We start from the raw sequence: 23,187 nt of genomic DNA, 5'->3' as shown, positions 1-23,187 counted from the left end.
AGAAATTCCGTCTTTAGAAGAAAGGTTTTAAAATCTTCCATTTCTTCCTAAATGATATAGCTTCATTACCCAAGCACCTGCCTTATGGAACTGTGGATGAGCAGGTAAACTATTTTGTTCCAGTCAAATCTCTTGCATTTAACATCGCAGTACATTCTGACTCCATATGTACATATATTCAATCATTTCTGCAGGAGCAGGCAACCAGCTGTTCAGTAGTTTGGGGCATTTGCTGCTTGATAACACACATCTGGTTCTGTGTTTATAGCAGTACTTGGCCGATAAGTTTCTTCCATCTCATCTACCTCAAAATACATCATCATACTTGTTGTATATACATCATTACCAAGATAATACAACATTGAAACCACAGACCTTTAAAAATTCACAGTAAAAATCCATGGAGTTAAAGCAAGAAAATGATAATATCTGCCAGTCGCTGCAAAACAGCATTTGGAAGTCCCACTGTGCTCACAGTTGCATATGTTAATGATACACTGAGAACAATTTTCTCCCTACCTGATTTTTTAACTACCAGCTGGAGAACTCCACATGGCTATGGGATTTTAGGCCTGCAAGCACATACTGTTATGTTGTAGCAACTAATGCATTATCATGTAACCTTCCAAGAGGCTCAAATAACCTTTTAATTAATGTAATTTCCCAGCCTTCTCTCTTTCTTTCTGTCTGTCTCTTTTTGCATCACGGACTGTTTGATTTTCTTGTGTTGTACTATTATAGCACAGTTATCCATTTTCTTCCCATTTGCCTACAGGATACACCTGGAGATTACATTTTTTCAACTCTGCAGGATATACTTGTTGAAATAATTTACTATACAATTCTAATTTAATTAGTTGTTGATGGAACTCCTTATACAGTATTCATATAGAACGGAATTCTGTGATAAATATTAACTTTGTACACAACAGTTAACTGTGGTATATCCTTCTTTGATATTATGTTGCCTTCCAAATTACTTTCTAAATCTTGTATAAAATCCTGTTTATAAATCACAATATTTACTTATGTCTCTAGTGGTCCTTCATTATCGCTCTTTGTTAAAACATTATTTTACTTACTCCGTTACCCTTTTGCCCCCATCTTTCTCACCTTATTCCCATGTCCTTGTACAAAATGCTTCCTCCATCATGCATGTCACATACACATATACTATCATCCTAACAACTACCAAATTGAATTTGCCTTTCCTATCTGGCGCACTTCCTAATTCCCACTTTTTTATGCTGTTACTCACTGAATGCCCTTCCCTTACCTTTCACACTTTTTAAGGAATGAATTAATAAATAAATTAATTTATTAATTAATTACCATATCATCACTTGTTCCTTCTAAGTGACATACCTTCAAACTTACCTATCAGCCCTTTCATTCTACTGCCCACCTGGCCTGTTGTGTAGAGAGGTGAGAAGCACTCAATCCAGTTCTTAGTATGAGTTTGGTTAGGTGTTTTGGTTCTTACTCCAAGATCCTTCTGGTAGCTTCAGATGCACAATGCTGAGTCCAACAATGTGTGTGGACCTCTGCACTGCACCTTCTGGCTTTATTACAAAAGTTGGCCATACAAGTCTTTAACCCTCACACATTAGAATGCTAAAATGGAATTGTAAGAAAAATGGTGGAAACTGAAATGCATTTTTCAACTATTAATATACATTTTGTTACCCTGTGTCTCTTACCTGAGGGCTTTTCCAAATGCCAGCCTGAAGCTTATTCCAAGATACACCAATCTTGCAGTTAGTATATGTAAATTTACCATAAAGATCACTGCACCATGGAGAAAGGAGAATTCCCAAAGTACTGTTATCTTGGAATTGTGTACTTTAACACAGCTGTGTGTTAGTGCTCACATTTCTAAATGGTGAACAGTGAGTTCTAGTGTTCTGGCCTGTTCCCTACCTCATACTCAGGTACAACACAAGTGTTGATTAGTGAGCTAAAGCATATGTCATTCTCTTATCTTTTGTGTACTATCTTGTCTTCTCCTACCAGCCACCACACAATGGTGCTCAGTACCTACCTCTCCTGGGATGGGTAAGCAGTAACCCACTGTTATACCTCCCACACCTTATTCAGCACCTAAGATGTCAGCTGAACCAGGTCAGCAGGGACAGAGTGGGCTTCATGCATCTGTCGCATGTAGCTGACACACCTTTTCTTATTATCAAACAAAATGCCCGACACCCAACTGCAGTATGTAGGCTGTGTTCCAAGCTAAAAAAGTCCAGTTCCGTTTTCTTTCTGGTTGTTTACCTCTCCACATCTCTTTAGAACAAATGTGGAAAACTCAGTCCCCTGCTTGAAACTAGCATGCCTTTATGTGATACTTCTTTATTGCCCATTTCATTTTTACCCATCAAAGAAAATTTCTGGTTTATATTATTTTATTGCTCTCTCTCCTCCCATCTAAAGTATGCTTTACACTATTTTGACTGATCTTGATAATGTATATTATAAATGTATTTTCAATAGATGAAGGTCTTAAAAATATGTTGGTAGTTCCTAAATTCCCACTGTTGGATTAATCGTTCATTCTATAGCTCTCCTTCTCTCGGTACGTGCATCTCTTGCTTTCTACAGTGCTGTTGTATAGGTTTTTAGAAGAATCAGCTTTACTACAAGGATCTGAAGGAATGTGGTGCAAATGAAATATAAAATTAAAATTATCATGTTAACAGTTGCTGCAGTTTGAGAACAAATTGTGTTTTATTGTCATTCTACATGCTCTGAAACTTCAAAGCATAGTCAGGTACAAGAAAAATCCCTGGTGTTGTGTTAGCATTAACATGGTAAAGTACTATCCAAGACCACAGAGGCATTTGGATACAACCTTGAGATTATCAAAAGTAACATTAAAAAGAAGAAACTACAACTTGTTTTGGGTAGAAATAGCTCAGAATCAATGGCACTACAAATCTGCAAGCGATTTCTAGTAAATCTTGCTTCAGGTGAGTACAAGCCAAGATTCTATATCCTTCTGGTGTAAATGTTATGCAAACTATTGTGCTAAAAGGTGAAATAAATGGGATTGGCAGACATTGTTTCATAGCATTATAACTGCAATAAGTCATTTTCACTGCATCTAAGACAGACATTTATGACAGCTATAATTTGTCACATGACAGCTGTATCATTTTCCAGAAATCACATCTCTCTTTAGAATATTCAGAAATGCATAGTTCGGTTTGCTCTGAAAATGCCATGGAACTCTTACAGAATTAAGAAAAAAACAGGACAATATCATAGTGACCTGACAAAGGACCCAACATGAATGAACTTCATAGTGCCCCATTCTTCGATTAATAAAAAAGTAACAATTCCCAAAAGCATAGCACTAATCTGTTCTCTGCAAATGGAGAAATGCTTTATGTGTATTGTGTGAATGTCATATGGAAACATTTATAGTATTAGTAGTATTATTAGCATTAGTAGTATTATTCACAACAACAGGGTTACATGGGCACAGCTGTTAGCATTGTTGCCTCATACTGCTTTGTCCCCATCGCTGGTAATGTACCTTCTCTGTGCAGTCTACATGGTCTTCCTGGGGGACAGCTGTGGTAATAAGAAAACCATAACATCTGGCTTTACTCGCATTTTGTTTCTCTTTCCCTGTTGGATTCTGCGAGCTGTGCCAATTTACTTGAAAAGGTTAATGCTGGTCTCATAACTTTGAATTAAGTTTTGCAAGTGGCAAGACACCTATGTAAGGAGAGCACTAGAATGTGCTATGTTCAGTTCTTCTCACTGTCTGATTATTTCTAGTTTCCTCAGTGTCATTCCAGACATTTTCTTCTGGGTAGTTCACCCATACATACCTCTGTTTGTTTTACAATGATGATTCAATAGAGAAAAATTGAGAATCATTTCAGTTTTTTGTGAAGAAAGGTCTTGTCTTAGCCCTTAATCCATTTAACAATCCTGCTTGTGGAAAACACAAAACACTTTAGGATTATGACAGTGAGTACTTTTTTATTAAGGACATAAGCATAAGTTTAAGTACAGGGGCATTTGCCAAGAAGTTATCAATACCATTAGAGTGATGCATTTAAGTGGCTCCTACCTACATGACTGAAAATGATTTGAGAATTATTTAAAGTATCTTGTGAAACAGTCTACAAGAAAGAGTATTAAACATGAAAAACATTCACACCATAGATGGGGGGACTGAGTGGCATAAAGAGAAGGAAGTGGAAATAAAGGATAGAGCAAAGAAACTTGAAAAATGTGATAAATCTAAAGAGATAGCTACTTAATTTACTAATAAAAGGTAATTCCTCTACCAGCTCAACAGAGGAGAGGGCATCCACTTTTACATTTACAGAAACAGTGGACTTCAAAGACAGAAAATAATTGAGGCAGTCAGAAGGTACTCTGTCAGATCAGCATTGATGAATATAACCTTGTATACGTTTTAAAGGATTATTTTACAGATTATAATTTGCCAGATTCAAACTGGAATCCTTCAATTCTGTATCATGGATGTCATGAATATAACCTAGCAACCCCCCCCCTGACACTTGATCCCATGGCAATGAAGACAACTAATGGTATCTATAAGATCCTCACATATCGGGCAGGATCTTTTCAATACTCAGAAGAGATACTATTTTACTGTTCTTCTCACCTCAGAGGCACTGTCTGTGTCATCTATTCTTTATTCATTCTTTGTTATTGATAGGGGCTAAATTGCTTTGCACTTGAGGGGTTCACTGCAAGCTCACTCACTTACATGCCCACATGGTTCATAGGTGTATACTAGACTAATGACCACTGGGGCCTTTATAAGCCTAGCCATGCATCCCAAATGTATCCCATAAGTTTTTGCACATTAGAGGTTATTTTAAAGGGTATGTCTATGCTAGGGTATGATTTATAGACTGCCTCTGTCCATTAGAGACATAGGTGCTAGACCTAAGGTGAATTTCGAATTTTCCATCCATTGGTCCAGGTTATGCTTTAATAGGGTTATTAAAGAACTCTGCTTCACATGGACTGGAAGCCTGTTCTAGAGGATGGGAATTGTCTGAGACACATACCTGTCCCTCCAACATGTCCATATTATGTCACAAGGAAGGTTCAGAGGATCATAGGATCATAGGAAGTTACTAGGCTAATGGCCCTGGGACCCTTACAAGCCTAGCCAAGTTCAACCCTTGTTCCCTATGGGGTCTAGAGATATGGTCAATGATTATAGCCAGTCTAAATCAGCATCAACTGCCCCTAACCAAGAGGGACACTGGTGAAACCCCTGTGGTGAATTTATGGTTTCCCATCCAATCTTTCAAGTTATGCTTAAACACGGTCAACAAGGGGCTCTGTTTAATTTGAATTGAAAGTTTTTTCCAGCAAGTACTGTTGATGTCACAGGCTAGGTTAAGGTCCCTAGAGCAAGTGGATCATGTACCATTTGACTTACAAATGTGCAGCACAGCCATTAAAGCAGGATCAGAGGTTACTCTGTATGCTAGGGACAGGTCGTCTCTGAGTAGTCTATATGATACAGAGTATAGTGGCATTGACTTTAGTTTGTCTGAGCATGACTTGTGAGAAGACCCTGAATTTTCTTCGTGACCCTGAATTTTTTTCATGAGAAAGCTATTTTCTTGGACATATATGAGAATACATGCAAAGGAACCATATCATGACAAAAAGATAAATTAGAAATGTTGAATGCCACAAGCAACAAAATAAGTGTCCATGCACTGAAATGAGTACGATGCCCTAAATGTTTCATCAATTACTAAGGCATTCCTAAGATGATTAAGGACACAGCAGTATATTTGGTCAGACTGATGATGGCACTGATGACATAACTTGAGATCTGGAGAAGGGCAAGATAAGATCCTACTTTAAGCAGATATTTTATACCACAAAATATAGATGCAATAAACTGCCCTAGAAGCAAAAGGACATTTATATCTTAAATTAATAGTTGTCTAGAAATCTCAGGGCCAAAGGTGCTATAAAGTGAAACAATCTTTACTGGCTAGAGAATCAGGAGGAAAAGAACAGCATCTGCATGGGCATTCTAAGCGAATTTACCCTGCATCAACGCTCTGTACCAAATGCAGCCCAGCGAGGATACTCTTTCCAGACTCCTTCATCTCTATAGGAAATACTGTCTTCAGACAAAAGGGGGTTACATATAGCATACATAACAGAATTTACAGCTTGTCATCATATTCTGATCTCCATAGCCTTTAGATTATGTCATAAAAGCTTTTATGCTAACGATTCAGCTTCTGGACAAAAGTCCAGCACATAGGGATATTCTCCCAATACACGTGCTGAAAGATGACAAGACAGAGTGAGTGTTAAAAGTGCCTGAAACATTAATATGTAATTTGAGTACACTATAGCTTTCTGGAACCTTTAAAGGTCAGATGGAAGAGATCATAAGAAATTAATATTAATTTCTCGAAATTCCTCTCAAAAATAGTTTTAGTTTTACCCTTAATGCCCCAGTGAAAAGCAATTTATTAAAGAGAACTATATTGCTTACATTGCTTTACAAAAAGATAAATAAATGTGAGGACGGGTCCATTTCAGAGAAATAACAGTTATAAATCTAGACAAAGAGGCATTAACATCTCTGCTATATCTCTACATAAATTTTAATCTAGAAAGGTTCAGATCATTGACTCCTGTATGAAGATTAACATGAGAAGACTTTATGATTTTTTTGCTATCATTCAAATTATCTAGTATAAAAGAATGACCATCACAAGGAAAAGTAAAAAGAAAATTATATGAATACATGACTGAAAGCAGTTATGAATGACAGCCACACGGATAATTTCCCTTTTTATCATTCAAAAAATGCTGACCATAGTTCAGTAATTATATCTAGCTATAGATAAGGAAATAAAGGTCATTCTCTTATTGTAATTAATCTGTGAAATCCTAAATTTGATGCTGTTTTTTGAGTAAACCTCTCGTACCATTAGATTTTACTACACACAATATCACCCTGAATTCATCCTTGGCAAGTACTTGGTAATGGCCTATATTATATCCTCGAACACTTAAAAAAGTGAACGCTGATTGATCAAACTTATTTTCACGAAACTGCAAAATATCGAAGCAGCAGAAACTCGAATTTTTCCTAGGGAAAGAATTTGGTTGTCCATTTCTGTTGCTTCGGTATTTTCAGTGGTATGGTGGAAAGTTACCGGTCGGATTTAGGTAAGTGTGCGATTGTGTGGATGTGAGTGTTAGGGTGATTTAGGTGAGTTAGGGTTAGGGCTCAGGTTAGGTGTGTGTGCGACTGAGTGGACATGAGGGTTAGGGCAGATTTAAGTGAGTTAGGGTTAGGAAGTGGGTGAGGTGAGTGTGTGATAGTGATGGACCTTAGGGTTAGGGTTTGGGCAAAGGTAAGTGGGTAGTTAGTGGTGTGTGCATAGTTTAGTGTAGGGTTAGATATCAGATTTTAGGTGTATGTGTGTGGATTTCTGTTTGTTTGGTGTGCTTGTGTTGTGTGTATGTGTTTTGGATCAGCGATTTTTTTCCCTGGGAAAAAAATCGCTGATCTGACAGTTCGAGATTGTAAGCTTTCGCTTAAATTAGGTCGATCAATCAGCGTTCACTTTTTTAAGCGTTCGATGATATAATATAGACCCCTTGGTAAGCTAGGCAGAGTTTTCCCCAATATGTTGACTTAAACAAGAAAAAAAGACAAAAGGAACAATCTTTCAGAGTAATGCATACCATTACAAACAAGAATACCTTTGTTAATTTTCTCTGAATTATTTCCAAATATAGTATTTCCTTTTAGAATAGCAATAAAAGGAGGAGTTGTAGTCGGTGACTACACAAATATAAGGAGAATACAAATCTGCTAGTAATTTAGGCGGTCTAATACTCAGATGTTTATAATCAGTCTCATAGCTTTAATTTTGACTGAATCACTGCTGCTGTTAAATCACTTTCTTCCCCTCTATTATGACTACGTCCTCCTTGCAGTCTTACCAAATCGATATGATAAGAACATAAAATACAAATAGAAGTTCTTGCTGGTCAAAAATGCATGACCTCACTTTTACAATAATTCTTGTTCAAATCCTAAATTTTGAAACAGTCAGAAATAGAACCTAAAAAGTTGTTTTCAAGAGAAGGTAAGCACTGTGTGTGCTTAACTTGCCAGTTTTCATATGATGCATATATTTTGCAATGCAATGCCTGGCTGAATTAGAAAAGGTATAAAAATCGGTGTTACATAAAATAGGATCAAGGACATACTGCAGAGTATTCCTCATGGAAATATAATAAAAATATATAAGCATTCATGCTCAATCAGAAAATAAAGAAAAGCTCCAGATAACTTTAAACTAATAAATAACATGAATGTGAAGGAGAGCATAAAAAGCCTTGGCAAGGTCCAGAAAACTTATATGACACAGAGCTAAACAAAATTAAAATGGCCCTCCAAAAAAAAAAAACAAACAAACAAAAAAAGAAGCATCTTTGTTAATTTATTCAGGGATTTCAAACATTTGCAATTGTTTGCAGAGAAATGATGTTGGACTGATAGGCCTATAATTCTCACTTATGTCACAACATCTCTGCTTTTTAGACTGGAACAGCATTAACTGACTTCCAAGATGGAAGACCAAAACATTATTGTAATAACCTATTGAATAAAAACTAATGTAACTAAGAACTGAACTTAAACCAAAAACCAAAAGTCGGAACCAACACCACGCCTCAGGAAAGCACGGACACTTGAATAAAGTCACAAGGGGAATCCAAAAGCAGGCAAATGGAATGACATGTAATGTTCTCTGGCCCCATAGTACAATTAAACCTAATTTACTTAAGTCAACAATACACCCAAAAGTAGGTAATAATGTATGGGTCTATGAGAGAAGTATTGTTTAGCTCCACCTTCTCTCTCTCTGATTTCACTTGATTATAAATTCTATTAATCTCACGTTCTTCATACCCTGTCATTATAAAACTATGCTAAACCATACTTCTCTCATAGACCATACATTCACATAAAACAACTCCCACAACAGTACCATCTAAATTGCCAGTCATTTTACCTTATGCTATGAATCTAAATAAATTACAAGAAACTATAGCTCAGAATTGGCATATATTGTTAACAGACGATATGAGAACCTAGTTTTCAATCTTTCACAACGGACTTTATCTGTGACTGACTATTTATTATTGAATAGAGGCCTATCTTTTATACCAGCCCAGGTTAGTAACATTAGTGAAATATTAACAGACCTGCGGCTTTTTATTCGTAAAATCAATCTGAAATGTATGTTTAGTAATAGAGCTCATTCTACTGATTTAGACATAGGAACTAATAGTTTTAAAAGAAAGAGTACTTTTACTCCTTCACAGACACCAGTGACTGAATGTTTTATTAAGGCTTGTGAAACGGACTTTTACAGACATTTTAACAACAAAATGAAACATCTATACACCAATATGTCCCATTCTGAATGGGAATCTCTATATGCCCTTCAACAAGATAGAAATATAGTAATAAAACCTGCTGACAAAGGGGGTGGCATAGTGATACTAGACAACACACAGTATAACACTCTAATGAAAACCATGCTTAGAGATACTGACACTTATAAAGAAATCAACACTAGTGACCTGACAAAAGTTATTTTTTCAGTACACCAGGAGCTTTATGATTTTCTAATGTGCAGACAGATAGATCAGGAGCTATATCGATATTTCTTAATAGAGCAACCCAAGACCCCATACATAAAAGGACTGCCAAAAATACATAAAGGCATAACACCACCACCTCTACGTCCGATTGTAGTGGGAGAAGGGTGGGTTACTGAAACTATGTCTGTATATATAGAGAAGAAGTTAAGGCCCATTGTTGATGACATAGCTTCAATTTTAAGGGATACACACCAGTTACTAGAAGCACTGACAGACTTTAAAGAAGGTATTCCCACCAGTAGTCTTCTAATAACTATGGACATGAAGAATCTATTTACCTCTATTCCAAATGGCTATGGTTCTGAAGCTATTAGTTATATTATTCATAATACAGTCAGGTTCAATAACAATGAACAGATTCTCCTGAATGCTATTTTAGACCTTGTTTTAAACAATAATGTCTTCATGTATGACAATACTTTGTTCCTACAGCAATGGGGAGTGGCCATGGGCACTCCCTGTGCAAATACCTATCACGAATCTTGTTGTATATTACTGGGAATGCATGCATTTGTTCAATAATGTTAATTTTGAAAAGATGTTACTATATAAACAATTTGTGGATGACATAATAATTCTCTGGAATGGCACGCTACAGGAATTTCTTGATTTAGTGGAATATCTAGAAGCTACCACCTCTTTCTTTAAATTTACTGTTGAATATTCCACAACCACGATTAACTTTCTGGATGTAACCATTACCAAAGATGACAAAGGTATTTTGAGTCATACCATATATAGGAAACCTTGTTGGAAAAATATGCTACTGGAATACAGCAGCATGCACCCCAGACACATATTTCGTAACATTATCAAGGGCCAGCACATTAGGGTCAACAAACTATGCAAGGATCATGGAGATAGAATGGAACAGATATTGAAATTAGAAGACATGTTTATAGAGAGAAACTACAGTAGAGAATTGATTCAACAAGTTCAACAGTCTTTAGAGGTACCGCTAACCCCCCTCACACAAGAGAATTATCAGAATCAGACACAAGGAGGATATAAGTGGTATAAAAATAAAAATAAAAATGCCATACCCTTTCAAACCAGATACACTAGTGATAACAGACATATAGTTGAGATTATACATAAAAATTGGCAGATATTGCTCACAAATGATGACATTAAGAGTCAGATAGGAGTAAGACCAAGGTTCCTTTATAGTAATAGTAAGAGCCTCAAAAGACTACTTTGTATTGAAAAACATAATGAACAATACAGTAGCATTTATGTTATGAAACTATCTGATGGAAGAGAAGAACTTACCAAACAGAATGTACTAGAAACTCATCCATGTAAAACATGCAATATGTGTGGTTATATCTCTAAAGAAATAGATTTTACACATCCTAAGCTAGACATTAAATTTAAACCTAATTTTAAATCAACTTGTACTAGTTCAAACTTGGTTTATTTGGCTAACTGTCAGGGTTGTGATGCGTTCTACATAGGAATGACAACTAGATCTTTAAAGGAACATATACAATCACATATATGACATTAAGAAGAAAGATCAGAAAAATGCTCTGGCGAAACATATTCTTAATAATCCTAATCATAGTTTCAGATTCAGAATACTACAACTTGTACATATGAATAACAGGAAAGGAGACACTTTTAATGAATTGGAGAGTACAGAATTGCAATGGATTTTTAGGTTTAAAGCCCATTACAGCCCAGGACTGAATCAGTACATTAGTGTCAGATTGATACTTAAAAAAAGGAGCTTAAAATAAAGTAAAATAAATATATATATCTCAACAATTGATTTACCTATATCACTAAGTCTACGTTATTTTTATTTTTATCTTATATTACTCATAACTTCTAACAACTATGAACATATATTTTATATATATTTCATATTGTAATTACTATTATATAAGAATATATATGTATTACGCAACACAAATCAGATTCCCATTCTAGGGATATACTAATATATACACTTATACTTTTGTCACTCTGACGTTTACTACTTAGGTTCTTAACATACTTAGAAATTATGATATTTAACATTTATTGAATGGATCTATTTTATATTTCATAGTTTATATATATTTTTATACACTTATTTTTATACATTTCTATATATTTATATGTTAAGATTTTTTAATAAAGTTAATTAATGGTTTTATGACTATACTATATTATATATATGATATGTGTTACTTTTACTAATTATGTATTTATTACACTAGTAAATAGATACATTTACAAATGAATACACAAACACTATTATATGTATATACACATTTTCATGTTCACATTTCTCTTTATATTAATGACATTTTTTAACTTAAAGTTTTTAATACATAATGTAAATAGATTTTCTATAGATTATTTATTTATTTAATATTTATTACTTAATACAGTTTTGTTGCATGTTTTAGATAGACATAATTTTAGTCTAACTATGGATATATATATATATTTTTATATACACTTTATACATTTCAATTGATTATAGTACTAACTTGAGATAAATAAACAGATATATTTATATCTGATAGCCTTTAACCTAGTCTAATAGTGCAGTTGACTTTGCTCCCTAGCTTCAGGTTTTTTGGAAGATAGACAGAAGCTTTGTGCTGACTTAATACCCTTCCTTTTATTCATTTTTCTATTTATTCATCTATCCACATGTTAACTATGTCTAAGTTATACTATCTTAGCTTTAGACATTAGGATCATACATAATTATAGGTATTTATGGCACTAATAGCCCTGTTTTAAATAGTAATATATAAGGGAACAAACCAGGCTTATATACACAATATATAAAAACACAAGAATATACACTGCTTCCAAGCCTAAGGATATAATGTTCCATTTCTTATAAAACTCTTTATGGAGTTTTTTAGAAATTAAGATTTTTTATGTGATACTGATAAATAGAAGCATACATACATATATATTCTTTATTTTTTATGTTTCTTACATGTCTGTTTTTTCTGATGTTTTGAGTTGTTCTTGAAAACTGTTTTTCTGTTTGTATATAGAGTGAGTTAGCTTTTCTTTAAGCAATAGCACTGACACTTTAGCAACAGCTTTTTGCACTTAATTTTGTAATTACAATACCAATTGAATAATTGATGCAATTTGCCATTTACTCTGTACTATATAAGGAATTGTGTAGTTTTAATCAAATAGATCTGAAGAAGCATACAGTCCGTACGTGAAAGCGCTCATCTCTTTTTGTATTTAATAAAGAAGATTCTTTTGCTGCATAATCGTGGTGGTCCTTTCACTGGTGTCTTATCTACAATTCTACTGATTTAGTGGAGAGGACCTTTGGAGGTTCAGCTGGGATTGTGTTTTATTTTATTTCATTATAAAACTATGCTAAACCATACTTCTCTCATAGACCATACATTCACATAAAACAACTCCCACAACAGTACCATCTAAATTGCCAGTCATTTTACCTTATGCTATGAATCTAAATAAATTACAAGAAACTATAGCTCAGAATTGGCATATATTGTTAACAGACGATATGACAAGAAACATAGTAGGGGATTATCCCACATATATTTATAGGAATAAGAAGTGTTTAAAACATCAATTATGTTATCCACTTTTCAATGACATGACAAGTTTAACTGACAAAGTATGGCTGGGCATGAAAAGATGTGGGAGATATGCACAATGCTCCTTTGTGGATGAGTCGAGATTTTCCAGACACCCTGACACTGGTTATTTATGGGAGTTAAGAAACTCTAGTACTTGCACTACTAAGAATTTGGTATATATATATAGCCTCCTATATAGAATGTTATTCATTCTATGTAGGTAAAACTAATCGCACTTTGCGAGAACGCATTAGAGACCATGTATACTGCACCACAAAAGGTTTTATTTACAGTGCTTTAGCCAAACACACATTACAATTTGGCGAGAAACATAAATTTTGCTTCCAGGTACTGCAGGCACAAGATGTAAATGTTAGGTTAGGTGACATAGTTAACACCACGGAAACCTTAGAAATTAAATGGACTTTAAGATTAGGTGCACACAGGGGTTGGGGACTTAATGATGCTGTTCCCCTGAAACCTCTACTTAAATCCAGAAAGATTAAATAGAGAATTTTTAGGCATTAATGTATCTTTTTATATACACTATGTATTGAAAAGTGTTTTTATATATGTAATGTTAGATACATAGGTTTTAATTAACTGTTACCTAACTATTATTTTGTGAAGTTTTATTGATTTTGTATGCTTACTAATTGAATGATTGTTTTATTCCAGTCATTTGCTGGTTGTATGTGTGTAAAAGTATCTAAGAGGTATCAGTTCGTTTTAGAATGTACCTCTGAAGAAGCGGATTGTAACACCATGAAAGCGCTTACGTTTTGTTCAGTAAATCATCATATTTTATGTGTTTGGATATCCTGCTGCCTTCCTGGATAGCTTATTATCTACTTTTGGGTGTATTGTTGATTTTTACTGAGCAATTTGGTACCCTTTCTGATGTTGTTCTTAGGGCTGCATTTATTAATTTACTTAAGTGATGACAGAGCTAAACAAAATTAAAATGGCCCGTCAAAAAAGCAAACAAACAAAAAAAAAAGAAGCATTTTTGTTAATTTTATTCAGGGATTCCAAACATTTGCAGTGGTTTGCAGAGAAGTGATGTTAGACTAATTGGCCTACAATTCTCACTTATGTCACAACATGGAACAGCATTAACTGACTTCCAAGATGGAAGACCAACACATTATTGTAATAACCTATTGAATAAAGTCACAAGGGGAATCCAAAAGGAGGCAAATGGAATGACATGTAATGTTCTCTGGCCCCATAGTACAATTAAATCTAATTTACTTAAGTGATGACATAACAGAAGGACAATATAAGAGAGGTGCATCTATTGAAAGCACATTCCCTTCCCCCCAAAACATTCATTAACTCATTATCACCTATGAGGTACAACATTTTATACCTCTAACACACACTTTGCATTCTGGAGCATTTTCTGAAAATAAACTTAAAAAAAACATAATATAAACAAACACAAATGTCTTGTGAATAATAAAAGCTATTAAAACTGTACTGATAGCACATTCATAATCTTTCCATAAATATTATTTTATAATGTACAAAAATTACATTTTTGCTAAACTTTCGCAAACAAGTTTTCATATCTTAGAAACTATACAACACAGACATATATTAGCACATTTTTCTTAAGGAAATATAAGGTTTCACAAGACATTGAGAAATTTCTGTATGAGTGCATGTTTATTGAGATATTTACATACATATGAAAACATTCTTAACGGAATAATTAGCAATAAAAATAACACTGAATATCTCAAAATGTCTGATTTACAGTGGAAATATCAGAGTTTTCTTCAGCAACATCTAAGGTTTCATCTGATGTCATGCAACTATTTCTAAGTCACTTGATTGTCGAAGTATTAAGTACACATGGAAATATTGTTTATTTTCATAATCACTAACACCTAGTAATATCTCAGGTATAGTGTGATATAAATGGACAGTGGCAAGGAATGTTGTTGTCTCCCACCATGGTATTTTACACCATACCGCTCAAAAACATGCAGTTATGAAAATATGAACATAAACATGAACATATGAACAAATGATCAACAGTGATTAATTTCTCTACGGAGACAGTAGGACATTGGAGAGTAAAAATCTGTCAGTTTGTTATAAGACCTTGCCCTTTTAATACTGCTTATCTAGTGTCACTTAGATAAAGAAGCTAGACCCCCAAAAAAGTCTTGACACCATAAGGAGCTATGGCTGTCAACTGAACGTGCAAAAAAAAAGGCATTATAGACTTTAATGAGTTAAGTAAATTCACTAGATATTTAAGGTCACTGACAACTACCACCTATTTGAAAATGGCATCAATGTGATCAGAAAGTTTCTTCTAACAGTTGACATATTTTTGACAAACTTCTTGTTTTTCAGTAGCTAACTGTTCTTCTTAATGAATATCAACACCTGTTTTTGCACACTGTAGTTGTCTACCTACCATGTTATGCTATATTTTGATTGCCTTAGTTTTAACCCATTTGTATACCTACATTTTCTTTTTCTTAACTAATGTATTAAGTTTGAGCTCTGGCAAAGGATTGAGGTTTTGCCCAAGACCCTTTATAGTAGTAACTCATCCAGATAAAAGAGACCTGTAAAATTATTCAAAATTAGCCCAACAGGGTTCTTCCCTTAACCCAATCAATGTCCAAGAAGATTTACCACACTTTAGACACGTCCAAACATTTAACACTATAAGCAGTAAAAGACCTGGTATGACTAAAAGAAGTAGATATGCAATTCAAAAGCCAGAATGTCAAAGTGGCCTAAATAAGGACAGGGTTTAAGGTTTAAGATGATGCCTGGATTAATATAAAATAAGTGAAGAATATTTTTTGTTACTAGTTGGAAAATTTGCATGCTGGACAAAATTATGCAGAAGCATCTGATAAAGAAATTCATTGTCCTAATAGGATTTAAGAAATATATAATCTAGTTGATAAGAGGATAAAGTTGTTATGAGAATACATTGTTCATGATTTAACTGAGAAGCCAGGGTACTAACAATCCTGGCCTATTCAATGTTTTGTCTATGATTATAATAGCAAGCTATGCTTCTATTGCCCTGTCTATTAAGTAACGTATTGGTTATAACTGTGTACGTTTTTGAAAACTTACCTGCAAAGATTTCTTTAAATGACAGCTCAAGTTTAAAATAAATCATAGAGTCCCTCCAATAGCATCAGTACATAAACATCAGACTTTTTCAACTTGGAAGACATACATCCTTACCCTGCTGTGCTTCAGTTATAACAAAAACATGAATACAAATAAAATGAAAGCTGAAATTCATTAAACTTTCTGGAAAGACTAAATGCATTCAGTTAATAGTATTACAGTTCTAATGCCACTGTCATGCATAAAGTTTTAGGCAACAATGAATAAAGTTTTTTATTAACCAGCTTATCTTACCAAGCTGCATATTTCAAACCAAATGTGTATGTATCTAACAAAGTATAAGGATTTATGTGTATGTATCTAACAGAGTATAAGGATTTATGTGTAAGGATCTTTTACATTACTTGGAATTTCATTGTATTCCTTTGCTACTGCAAATTAAACCAGACCTTTTCAGTTCATCTTTTCCATTGATTTTAATAAATTCTACATGTGTCCCTTGATATCTTTGATACAGGCCTTCTTTCTAAATTTATGCTGCAAAAGAGATAACCATTTTCATATACTTTGTATACTGACATTAAATCTCCTCTTAGCTTTCTGCACTATAGAGAAAATACATTTATTCTACCCTTTTTCATAATCTTTGACACCATTGATGATCTTTGTGTTTTTTTCCTGATGTAGCCCTCATCTAGTTACATCTATATTTTTGTGATGCATTGAGACTGTTGCTACAAACTCCACCTGGCAGAGATCTTGGCTTTTTTGCTACTTATGTTAGCATTTTTATGTTTGCATTTTTACTTACAAGGCTCTAGCTGTCAAGTGAAATGGGCCCTATTTGGATCAGCCTACTACTCCTACAAAGTAAACAAAAAAGTGTGATTTAAAATTTGCACATCTATTGTGATAAGCAAAGACAGTGAATTACTCTAACTACAATTCTTATAAAAGAGCACAGACGTTCTTTAAATCTATCTGCTGATATGTCATTTAGATGTACAAATAAAAGGCAGTCACTATCTTGAATACAAGATTGTTCACTTGTGGTAAAACCTCGTTCTAGAAAGACTGAAAACACACAGTGATTTTTGTTGAAAGCTTGACATTATAATGAAAACCTCTTAGTCTGAATGTATCAATGAATGGCAAACTGATGTCTGATTGCTTATGGATTCTTTACAGTGAAAAGTGCATACATTTTGAAATTTTCAAAATGTATACAGCTGAAGCAAAGATTTGCCTGTGATAAAAAAGTAGATTTACAAAGAAAGTTATTACCAAAAGAAATGTGGTAGGTTAGCTTCTTGGCTTTTAAAAGGTAAATGTGGTTGTATATAATGTGAGGACAAAGTACTGCACTCTGAAGTTCCCGCAGTTCATTTTGAACAAGACACAAATATGGATACTCATTGAAGGGCTGTTGTGACTGTAAAGCAGAAAAGGGCAGCGGCACAAGGACTATTCAGGCAGTGTTTTATTTTAATTTAGTATTTAATTTCTGGGTAATTAAACTGGTCTGGGGACATTTTTCAGCCATGACCCAGGACAAGCAGGCAGAGAAACATCCAACTATACAAAATATATTACAGCAGGCAGATGCAAAGGCAATCTTAAAAGCATTACAACTGCAAGTATACCATCCCATGAGTAGTGGATACAGAAAAATATATCATAAATAGACAAACATTTATTTATTTTTTATTTATTTTATTTTACATTTGTTGATGGGGATAGTCAGACTGGATACATGTCCATTTTCAGCGGAGGCCTGGGGAGAAAACCTCCAATGGTGGTTTTATATACTATCATTACAATGTACACATATATCATGAGTCTTCATAACATTATACATATAGAACACACTTTACAGCCTAGTTGAATTTTTATAAATATAATGCATTTTATAGTCCAGTTAGATTAATACAGTCTAACCATCTTCTAAACTAGCTTAACAAAGATAATTGAATACTACTTACAGACAAAGAACTAGTAAACCATTATGCATGAAGGTTTAGTCAGGCTTGGCGCAGGGACATATCCATTGAGACTTGAAGTGCTCCTTGAGAGCTTTCTTAAATTGAAATAGGGTGGTATGTAGGGTAATGACAGCAGGAAGGGAATTCCAAATTTTGCCAGCAGAGTCGGCGAACAGGGAGTCACCAGCTGAGTTGTTGGATTTAATGGTTTACACTGATAGTCTATAACAAGTGAAGGGTACATTTGCCCTTGTTCTCAAAATTAGGAAAAAATACAGGAAGCTTGATGACTTGATGGATACTGTTTCCAGAAGCAACTTTTGGCAAAAAAGTCGGATTTATACATAGGGTAACTCTGTCCTTATGGAAAACCAAATACAGAGGTTTGGAAGAAAGTGCTTGCAATTCTGAAATTCTCCTAACTAAGGTTATAGCCACCAAGAATAAAAAAGTTTTTCATGATAAGAATTTGAGACCTACTTTTGCAAAAAGTCCAAAGGGGGGAGTGAACTAGGGCTTGTAAACTATAGTGAGATCCCAAAGAGGAGTGGGGTCTTTGAACGGTGGTCTAAATAAGAAGGTACCTCTGAGAAATGCCTTACACAAATTGGAATAAGCCAAATTGGAATAACCCAAGAAGAACTTTCACCTGTGTGGTAATTGGATATAGCTAAATGTATTTCGACAGTGGAGTAGCTTGCTCCATTCTGAAAAACTGAAGCAAGGAAGTCAAGAACTGCTGGAATGGGAGTGGTGAAAGGATCCATGTGTTTTATTAAGCCCAAATGGAGAATCTTTTCCACTTTCTCTTGTAAATCTTTCTGGTGGAAGTTTTATGTGAACATACCAAGATTTCTTTAACTGGAGTGGAAAGCCTGGAATGACTTGCCATCATTAGAACTGGTGGAAACCATGAGGTCAATTTGAGGCCTGTCAAATCTGGATGAATTTGTCCTGAAGGATGAGAAAGGTGGTCTGGACTTGGGTCCAGCATCCAGGGAGGACGTATCAAGTGAGACCAAAGGAAGGGGAACCAAACCTGTTGTGGCTAGAAGGGTGCAATGAGGATCATTTCTCTCTTCAACCTCTGTGCTTTCTGGAGAAATTTAGGGATGAGAGGTAGAACGGGATAAGCATAAAGGATATCAGAGGGCCAAACATGGACTAGATCATCTCTTGGTGACTGTCCCAGATCAAGGCAAAGAACCTGCTGCATTTGTTGTTTAAAGGGGAATGCAAAGTGATCACAGCAAGGTTTACTGCATTTGAGAAAGATCAAGTTTGCCACGGACTGATTTACAAACCACTTGTGAGGCATAAGAAGGGTTCTACTGAGCCTGTCCACTAGAATGTTGGATTTCCCCAGAATGTGCGCTGCTACTAAAAAGTGCTTGAAAGAGATTACTCATTACCAAACTCTCACTGATTCTCAACAAAGGGGCAAGATCTGGTTCCCCCGTTTGTTGATGTACCAAACTACAGACATGTCCGTTTGAATTGCAATTGTCCCTAGAGGAAGAAAGCTCTGAAAGACTTGCAATGCTAGGAGCACTGCTCTTATCTGTAGAACATTTATATGCAGATTGATCTCCTATGTAGACCATGTGCCTTGAACAACTCCTCCCAAGTAATGTCCCTCCCAACCCCACCGGGATGTGTCCGTGGTCAACGTGGGGATCGGTGGAGGAAGAATAAATGGATGTCCTTTTTCAACATCCCTCAAGTGCAGCCACCAAGACAGAGTCTTTGCACACTTGAGATAGCTTGCCGGGATGATTCAGTGGACAGTTGTGTAGGGACCATTGTACTGCTAGAGTCCACTGGAGAATCCTCATGTGAAAGCTGGCTGTAGGAACCACCGTTATGGTAGCAGCCATCAAACCTACTGCATTGAGAACTAATTCTGCAGGTGGCAAAGGAATGGCTAGGATTTGTCCGATGTGTAATCTCAAGGACAGAATTCTATTTGAATGTAAGAGGGTTAGGCAGTTGAGTGTGTCCAGACATGCCCCTAATAAAATCTATCACTTGGACTGGCTATAGTTGAGACTTTTGGGGATTTATTGGGTTTCCCCAGAGTATTTACTAGGTGAAGCAGATAATCCCTGGCTTGGAGGAATAGATCCCCGGTCGACACAGTCAGGATCCAGTCATCCAGGTAAAGAAACACTCAAAGAAGTCTCAGGTGAGCTGCTACTACTGCCATGCAATTAGTGAACACACTGGGGGCTGTGATGAGGCCAAAGGGCAGAGCTCTGAATTAGTAATGACTGGCTCCCAGCTCAAAATGGAGAAATCTTTGAGACCACCTGTTCATTTTGATACAATAGCATGCATCTTGAAGATCTACTGAGCACATCCAGTCATATTTTTGGAGGAGAGGAAGAACTGTTTGTACCATGACCATCTGGAATTTTGAGTTATTTATGGATTTGTTTAGGAAGGTTAGATTCAGGATTGGTCTCGGGTCCCCTGTCTTTTTTGGCACTAAAGAACCTTGAGTAGATTCTAGATCCTGTTTGGTCTGGTGGGAACTTCTGTATGACTCGTCTAGCAGCTTTGCAATTTCTTATGCTGCTGACTCCCTCCAATTAGGTGGAACACTGGGGAGATTTTTCTTTGGAATGGGAGTTCTGAAAAAGGGAATGTGATATCTTCTGGATATGATCCTTTGCACCCAACAGTCAGTTGTAATGGCTTGTCAGGCATTACAGTGCAAGGATAAGCTCCCTTTGAAAGCCTCCAGACAGGGACAGTCAGGCAACTGTTCAGGAGTGCTGAAAGGATCTTCCAAAGAAGGAATCTTGAGATCCTTCATTCTGTAGACCTCCTCAGCCACTTGGGTGGGGTCTACCAAAATTTTCATTTCCCCCTCTGCCACTAATTCTCGCTGTGAATCTTGGAAAGGCCCTTGTGATTTCTTGATCCACAATTTCTTACCTCCACATTAGCTTCTGGAAAATTATCTTTTTGGGGTAGAGAATCAGATTCCAGTGGCAGACAAAGTTTTCCAGGCTTTTTCACATCGGGAGAGTGTATCTTTCATGGCTGGTCCAAAGAGTGATGATCCATCAAAGGAAGCATTGATGAACAACGCCTTGAAACATTCTGCACAGTCACAAAGTGGCACCCAGGCATGTGTTCTTATGGCAATACCTGAACTGGCAGCCCTTGAGAAGCCCTCAGCAGCATGTGAAATTTACTTCATGGATGGGTTTGAGATTGATTGTAGTGTGGCCATTCACAAGGAAAAGGTTCTCTGTTTCTCTTGAGAGATGGACCCTGGGGCAGTGTTAGAGATTTCCTTTAGTAAGTCCATCTAGTAAAGTGCACCAGTAACTTAGTGATCGCAGTGCAAAGGTCGCTGATGTGTACACCCACTTCCTGAATCTGTCCAAAGGCCCAGACTCCCTGTTAGGGTGATGGACAGTGGAGCTCTGTTCAGCTAGCTATTTCTTCATGGCTGCCATAACAACCATGGCATCTAAGGGGGCACTGAGGATTTTGTCAGCCCTTTTTGATATGGGCTCCACGGTGTCCAGCTCCTTCCATAACCTGTGGGATAAGATCTAGATATATTGATTGTGGCCTTTTCCAGTAGGTATCTGTCTGCATGTCTGTCTGTTAACTGACTATGTAGTCTGTGAACATCTCAATGCATTAATGCTTGAAGTGTTTGAAGCATTCCTGAATTTCACAATTGCCTGTTGCAATTACTGAAGTAAGCATCATGAGTGCAAATTACATACAAAACAAGGCATTATGACAAAAATATTTTTAAATAAACAAACCAGCCACAATTAAAAGGTTTTTAAATATATTTAATAATAAACAATAAAAAGAATAAGACAATATTCAATAACTCAATGAATAAAGTGACACAGTTCAGAATTGCAGGAAATATGTTAAAAAACATTGCAGGACAGTCTCAAAATACAGAAAACATCTACTACTTACTAATCTTGCTATATTGCAATCTGTCCCTAAGAGAGGTTACTTATCTCTCAGAAATGTGCCTAAGCCCTGGAACTGGAAGTCATAAAACAGTAGTAAACAGTTTTACATTTGAAACCTGTCATTTTGTCTGTTTCCACACAAAAGAACTTCTGGTTGCAGTGTAGACATCCTGTCTTGTTGATGAGATAAACACAGCTGTAAAACAATTTACTTCATTTCTTAGCTAGCATTTGCCAAATAACTCCTTCTCTATAAATACAGACAGTTGTAAAACAATTCACTTCTGTTCTTAGTGTTGGCAAATTTAACTCTGTATGTTCCAACTTCTACCTTACAGCACACATCTGCATAGGTATATAGTTATTATACAATATACACACATTTCTGCTCTTTCCCAGCAGGGTACACTGTTACATTCTTGAAGCTCAGTACAGAACATACAGTTCAACACACACTTCTGCACCAATAGTTTAATATACACATATGTATAGTTATTTTTTACATTTGTAAGACAAGCATAGGAAGCATATTAATATTCAAAAATGACACATAGAATTATGTACATTGTACAAAATAACATCTAGCTGGGCTGGCAGCCTCACAACCACTTTCCCCAAAACTTTGGCCCAAAAGGGATGATGATGCATTTGTTGGCAATCGGCTTGTGGTCATGTGTATGGCACCAGTCATTTGTTTGGGTGAGACCCTCTTATTCAGAATTGTTTTATTAAGTCAGTGATGTGAATTCTTTACTTTATTGCAAATTTGTTGGCTTAATTTTGTGGATTGTAATACTGTAGGGCTGCTAATGTTGATATTTTACCTACTTG

This window comes from Protopterus annectens, chromosome 4.part0, assembly GCF_019279795.1.
Source record: "Protopterus annectens isolate FY-2018-M chromosome 4.part0, PAN1.0, whole genome shotgun sequence".
Taxonomy (NCBI): Eukaryota; Metazoa; Chordata; order Ceratodontiformes; family Protopteridae; genus Protopterus; species Protopterus annectens.
The sequence above is the reverse complement of the archived record's forward strand: the minus strand, read 5'-3'. Positions refer to the sequence as shown.